Here is a 7080-nt window from a genome sequence, read left to right as displayed (position 1 = left end):
GCTAGTTATTATTATCACACTTTATTTTCTATATTTGCGCTCTATATGTTTCCTACTTCCCCAGTCACGGACAAGTACAGCTTATCTTATCTTTATAGCTCTCTTGCAGCACAGATGAGGATTTTTTTTTTTAGGTGTGGCAGTATATTTTACAGTGCGGTTGTCAGCAGTACAGGAATCAGAGTTCAGGGCAGATCAGACGTTCAGTCTTAGTCTGTGTTTGCTAAAGGGACGACAGGGAGTGGCCACAATTCTGCCACTAAATACTGATTGTTAGAGCTTGAATGAAAACAAACTCCCACATTTGTGCAGGACACTGTCGAGGCCTCAGTGTCGTGAGTTTAATCAAATATTAGAGATTCTGCAACATCAACGCCTTTAAATCACCAGTGCTGTCCAGGAAGGGTTTGACAGCCTCCTTCAAAGGTAGTTCAAAAAGCAGCTCCTTACTTCCTTAGATGGAGCTAAAGAAAACAAAAACAGGGAAAACAGCAAAGGGCTTAGGACTGACCCTTGCGGAACCCCACGTAACAGTGAATCCAATGTGGACCATCTAATCTGTTTTTTAATATGTTGATGGAACCGGGTCAATGCTTGATTCTTTGGATTTGACTCAGTATGGAAATCTGTTTTTCTAATTAGCGATACAATAGCCAAAAATACATGTTCTACCATTCCCTGTGGCTTCGTTGAAGGTGAACTTTGCGGGCTTTTTAAACAATTATTTGTGTTTTTGAGCAGAACATAAGTATTTGATACAATGGGAAAATATAACTGAATATTTGTTTGTTTGCTATACGTGAACTGTACAACAACATTTGTCAGCCTGCATTTAGCCCATCCCTCGACAGTGTTAGAGGATAACATTAAATCGCTATTTATCATACTGGGTCAGGCTGTACAGTCGTACTATCTCAGTCATAGCCTTGACTGTGGTGCTCAGGCGCCCACTCTCTGCCACTGAATGCTTGCGTATCAGTATGACGCTCTGAGAGGGTATTTATCCCTCTTCTGTGGAAGCATAGACAGACTTGAATGGTAGGACCTGTCATTCATCTATCCTCTCGAACACCATTGTTATTTCTCTAACAGACGCCACTGGACGACCCGTAGGGAGCAGTGGGCAGTGGCAGTGCTGCGCCCGGGCACTCATCTCCATTTTGTGGAGCCAGGCTGGTTGTCAGAAACACCTGGCTGGAGGATTCACCTATTGTAGATGTTTTTAGTGGTAGGGGAAACCGGACTACCCGGAGGAAACCAACGCAGGCACGGGGAGAACATGCAAACTCCACACAGAAAGGCCCCGTCTGGGTGGGAATGGTACCCAGGACCTTTTAGCTGTGGGGCACAAGCACGAACCACCTACCTTACCACCCAATTTGGTACAGGAGTTTTTTACCCAAATTCTGGCCCCATCCTCTCCTCAATTTAGTCCAGCATCAGAAATCTTGGCATTTGGTTTGACCAATCCAAGACATTTGGTCAAAAACTGTTTTTACCACTTGAGAAACATTGCCAAGTAAAGGCCAATTTTATCCAACTCTGATCTTGAATTGGTGACTCATGCTTTTATCTTCTCTCATTTAGATTATTGTAACTCCCTTTTTATGTCTTTCAACAAATCTACTTTGAATCATTCAAATGGTTCAAAATGCAAAAAGCGAGGCTTTTAACAGGATCTAGCAGACGGTCACACATCACTCCCATTTTATACTCTGCACTGTGTCCCCATCAAATTTCGAATTGAATTTTAAATTGTAGTTTTGACTTTTCGACAAGCCGCTGTTTCAGCCGGACTCGGAGCGGCTGTTCAGACCGGCGTAAAGTGCTGGATAACATTTGGATTCACCCTGACCCAAATGTGCCGCTCTTGGGTTGAGAGCTTCTTGAGGTTGACATAAGAGCCAGTGTGAAAACGGTGTTAGTTGACAAGTCTGTGATTTATAAACAAAGCTTCTTCCAACAGAAAGTTTTAATTTGGTCTCATCTGACCTCTTGACCTTCTCCCATGCCTCCTCTGGATCATCCTCATGTGGTCAGATGAGACTAAAATAGAGCCTTTTGGTATAAACTCCATTCACCATGTTTGGAGGAAGAACACCATCCCCGCTATGAAGCATGGGAGTAGAAACATCAGGACATCTGCCCCGCACTGGGGAGTACTCCTTCTGTACCAAATACTTGGTGCAAGAAAACACAAATAATTGAAGGTTGAATTCTGTCTTTGTTGATATGCTACGATGAATATTATAGAATAGAATATTATAGACCTCTCTGTTCTTTCTAAGTGGGAGAACATGCAAAATTAGTGGTGGATCAAATACTTTCCCCACAGCATTCCCTTCTTCCAAATGATGTGTTTCTTGTTTTAAGGTTCTGTTTTAATTGACCATGTCGGGGCCCGCGGACCGCCTGTTGGAACTCATGTATGAGTGGATGGATGAGGCGGAGAAGTGCAGCTCTAACCTGAGGGGTCTGGCCCAGGAGCTGGAGTCTCTGAGGGAGAAATGTAACGCCGTGGAGACGGTCAGCAGCACTACAGCCGTGGCTGGGACGGTGCTGTCCATCCTCGCGGCGCCGTTCACCGGAGGAGCATCTCTGCTTGTGGGAGCTGTGGCGGGAGGCCTTGGGGCAGGAGTCAGTGTGGTCACTAAACTCATCGAGAAGTTTGAGTCCAGCGATAAACTGGAGCGAGTGAAGGAGATAGACAGGAAATGTAACAAGATCACAGTCAAAATAAAACACCATTTCCAAAAACTGAGAATGGAGAGTCCATCTAGCAGCAAAGATGAGAGGGACAAACACGTCGTGAAGGAGTTTCTGAAAGCCATGTTGCGAAAGATGAGATTAACGGACGGCTTGGACATAAACAATCTCGATAGGTTTGTCAGAGATGTAATGGAAGAATTATTGTCCAAGAGCTTCACAGAAAGTGCATTGAATTTGCTCGTCATAGAGGTCATTGGTGTGTTGACCTTGTTCTCCCTGAAGCTGGGGGGGTCTGTGCTCCCTACTATCGCCGCAGCAGGAGGAATACAGATCGGAAAAGCTGTGATTGGTGCAGGAGCATCAGCGGTGGTCAGTATTTGCTGTTCTTTACGCAAACTAACTTGTTAATTTGTGGTTTTGGTTAAAGCTTTGTACGACCTTTAGTCATCATTCAATTGAAAAGCTTTTCTACTATGTTTGTATTCTCTTGCAAATTATCCTGAAACGCATGAAAGTATCTTGAGTATAGGGTAGGCACTTATAAGCTTTCTTGTTTCGGCCTACTCCTTTTGAGTTATTATGTTTGTTTTCATTTGACTATGTAAATTTAAATAATGTAAGTCATTGCTCCAATAAATGAAATCAAATCATGTTCCTCTCTCACTCTGTGTTCAGTTTCTAGGTCTGGTGGGACTGGGCATCAACCTATATGAATCCATAAGCAACTGGAGAGAGCTAATCAAAAACAAACATGAGACAGACGCCAGCAAGTCCCTGAGAAACACAGCCGAGAAGATTGACAAGGCCAAGACGGATCTGTCAAACAAATTCTTAAAGATCAAGTAAGTTCATGTGGTTGGGATGGTACATTTTGGTATATTATTTTAGGTTATACAGTGGTCCCACGGGGGTTACGCTCTAAAAATAACCTGCAAAAGGCAAAAGTAATCAGCTTTATTTTTTACAATTTGTAAAGCCCCTCACCACACTCTTTATACACTTTTCTCAGACAGGCCTTAACATTTTCTCAAATTTCTCACTAAATCACAAGGTAAAACTGTGCCTTTTTTGTAAAATCATGAGCTGCACACGTCTCCACTATGACCAACATTTTGTCGTAGCAGCTTCAGGCGTGTTTTTTTAGCTAGCGGGTCGTACGACCTACGACTTGCGATTTTGAGCCACAACCTAAGATTTTCCCCACAATGAGTGATCGTTCATCGCATACGGCCGAAATCGTGCAGTGTACCCGGCAGCAGCTGTCCAAATAAACAAACAAACGAAACACAAAAGGTTAGCGAGGGACCACTGTACAACAATCATGTCAAGTCTAAGTGGTAAAAAGTATACTCTGCCTGATTATATAATCTAAAACAGACAAATACAAACATCTAAATCAATACTACACTAAAAAAGTTGAAATCAACAATTTTGGGAAGAAAAGGGTTCCAAACAATTCAATAAATTCCTGACTATCACCAGAAGAAGCCCACATATCCAAGTGTCAGAACACCTACCATATGTGCTTTGTTCCTTGTTCTCAGGAAAATGCTGAGGGAAGCATTAAAAAAACACAGTACCAAGCGTCGGCCACCACCAGATCCTCCAAGTGACAATGAAGAGATAAGCAGCTGTGAAACGGAAAGCAGCAGTGAAACAGAGAGCGGCAGTGAAACAAGTAGCGATGAAGCACTGACACGCTCACAGACCTGGTACAGTAACTTTACCTGCTTGTACTGGTCCAAAAATATTGCAACACTCCATAGGTGGGATACAGTTAACCATTACAGTCTGTCAACTCATTGTTCTCCTCTCCAGGAACAAGTCGAGAAAAGCCATAGAAATTCACTGTCCTGAAACCTTGCTTTCCAAAACCTTCAGTAACTTGCATTTGCACAAATCTGACCCACCCAAGACAGTTCAGGTAAGAGATCGCTGCTTGCATCAGCTCCATAATTATTCACAGAGGAGCAAAAAATGTATTGACAAAAAACATACTGTGTTTCAGACTTCTTCGCGAAACACAATGAGCTCTTTAAATTTCTTTCAGTTTGAAGATAGCTCTGAAGAAGAATTTGTACCCTCATTTCCGCTGCCTAGTTATCCTCAAAGTGGATTTGCTAAGTTCAACGACGAACCACGGCGAATGTTAAGCGTTTCACGAAACACCATTAGATCTTTGAATGAAAACCCATTTAAAGATCTCCCTTCGTATCAGCTGCCTAGTTATCCACAGAGTAGCGCGAAATTGGACACAATGCCATCTGTTCCAAGAAATCGATGCACATGGGGACCTATAACTCCACCAAACATCGTTACATCTCGGTATGATTTAGCTTCTCAAATCAACAATCAATCTGTCAGGCCAAAAACAACCCCCACAAACAAATCCAACGGCTCAAAATCTAGCAACAACTCGCTCCAAATTCCCTGGTCAAAATTTTCGTCTAGCTCGGGAAGGAATAGTCGTTACACCCCACGAGATCAAGACAAAGAGAGCAGCTCAGAAAGTTGTAGCGAATCAGAAAGTAGCAGTGATTCGGAAAGTTGTAGTGATTCGGAAAGTAGCAGTGAATCGGAGAGCGGCAGCGAAGTAGAAGTGGAGCTGAAGATGGCGCTGGTCAATGCCCGCTCTGTTAACAAGTTTGTTGTTCGCAAAGACAGAGCGCTCATTGAGCTGATTCAGGAGAACCATCTGGATGTGCTCCTCATCACAGAGACCTGGTTAAAGATGGAGAGTCTGACCAATGACACAGTGAGAAGCATCCTTCCCCCGAATTACAACATCTTCAACGTTCCTCGAGCTTTTGGTCGAGGCGGCGGTGTGGCTATAGTCCACCGAAGAGACCTCGAGTGTGAGCAAATCCACTTTGAACCTACAGTAACATTTGAATATGTTGCTACCGCTGTATCGACACCTGGTTCTAGTGAGCCTCTTCTCGTTCTGAACATCTATCGTCCACCAGGGGGCAGCACCAAAGAGTTTTCAAGGGATTTTCTCATCGAGTTTCATCTGCTTATGTGCGACGTTTATGCCAGATTCCAAAAAGTAGTCATCGGAGGGGATTTCAACCTCTGGGTTGATAGTCCGGACAGGAAAGCGCGAGTATTTGAGGAGATTACGCGTGAGAATGACTTGGTTCAATGCGTTCCGCTGCCCACACACAGCAGAGGGCACACCTTGGATTTGGTTTTTGCTAAGTCCAATGTGAGAGTCAGTGATGTTTCGGTTAAAAACAACACATTTTCAGACCACAGCACTGTCATCTTCAGAGCCAAGCTAAGGATGAAGAAAAACAAGAGAAAACAAGAGAAAAGCAAAAGAAAACACTTCTGAAAGATTGAGTAAATACACCGCCTGACCACAAAAGAAATGTGTCCTTTACCTGAATGTAGCCAACTGTTCTGATCTGGGGCTGCTACAGTTGGTCTGTCATGGTTGGAGGTGGTGTGAAGAAAAGAAAAACCCTAAATGCAGAACTGCAACAAGACTGGTGATGTTTAATGAAAAAAAATGAAAACCGAAATAACAAAATCCAGACATAACCAAAAACTCAAACCGGGGCTGACATAGACAATGACGCGTCAAAGGACAAGGGAAACGCAGAGGTATAAATACAAGAGGAAACGGGGCACAGGTGAAACACATCAGGGCGGGGCAGGCAGGAAACAAGGGAAGTAAAGCAAAATCACAAGAACAGAACACATGTCAAAATAAAACACAGGACTAGACCAAACACAGGAAAACATACAAGAACAGGTGAACAAAAGACGAATCATGACATGGTCAGGTCTTGGTTCAGCAACACGATGAGCCCAAAGAATGAGATGAGCGGACTACCTCAACATCCTGAATGAAATGGGGTCTCATTTATAAAGCTCACGTACGGACAAAATGAGGCCAAAACCTTCCATACGAACTGTTCTGCGCCAAAGGTGGTATTTATAGAAATCAAACTGAACGTGAAACATTACGCACCGCCACACTTGTACCTGTCGTACGCGGTCCGCACTTTTCAGAAACGCTGCACAGACGCGAGGAGAGGCAAGGGAAAGTAGCGAGGGGAGGTCACATTGAGGAAATGAAGTTTTGTGCACATGTTAAACTGCTGAGCTTTCTTCTTTATTTAATCATCACCTCATTCATCAGAAATGATTGGTATTAAAAATTATAAAATATAAGAACTAAACCATAGGCTTTGAGTAAAGCGTTTAAATATTTTCTTCTTATACTTTGAGCGTTACAGATTACGGCAAAATTTTTGTCAAAGACGTGCACGCTCATGTACGCTCATGCACGGACACCAGAGCGTGCTGCCGCCTCCTCAGAGCGGGAAGCAGGAAGGATCCGAACAAAACCATTTTAACCAT

The 7080-nt window shown here is 43.4% G+C and overlaps 1 long non-coding RNA gene across 1 annotated transcript; it reads left to right on the top strand.

The window, feature by feature from the left end:
* Positions 1-2772: 2772 nt before the first annotated feature.
* On the top strand, positions 2773-4308 carry LOC306962596. The gene is made up of 3 exons (XR_013792830.1): positions 2773-3078; positions 3385-3551; positions 4254-4308. It is a non-coding gene; the product is annotated as an uncharacterized lncRNA (long non-coding RNA).
* The last annotated feature ends 2772 nt before the right edge of the window (positions 4309-7080 follow it).

This window comes from Gobius niger, assembly GCF_951799975.1.
Source record: "Gobius niger genome assembly, chromosome: 4".
Taxonomy (NCBI): domain Eukaryota; kingdom Metazoa; phylum Chordata; class Actinopteri; order Gobiiformes; family Gobiidae; genus Gobius; species Gobius niger.
This window is presented reverse-complemented; position numbering and strand designations above follow the sequence as displayed.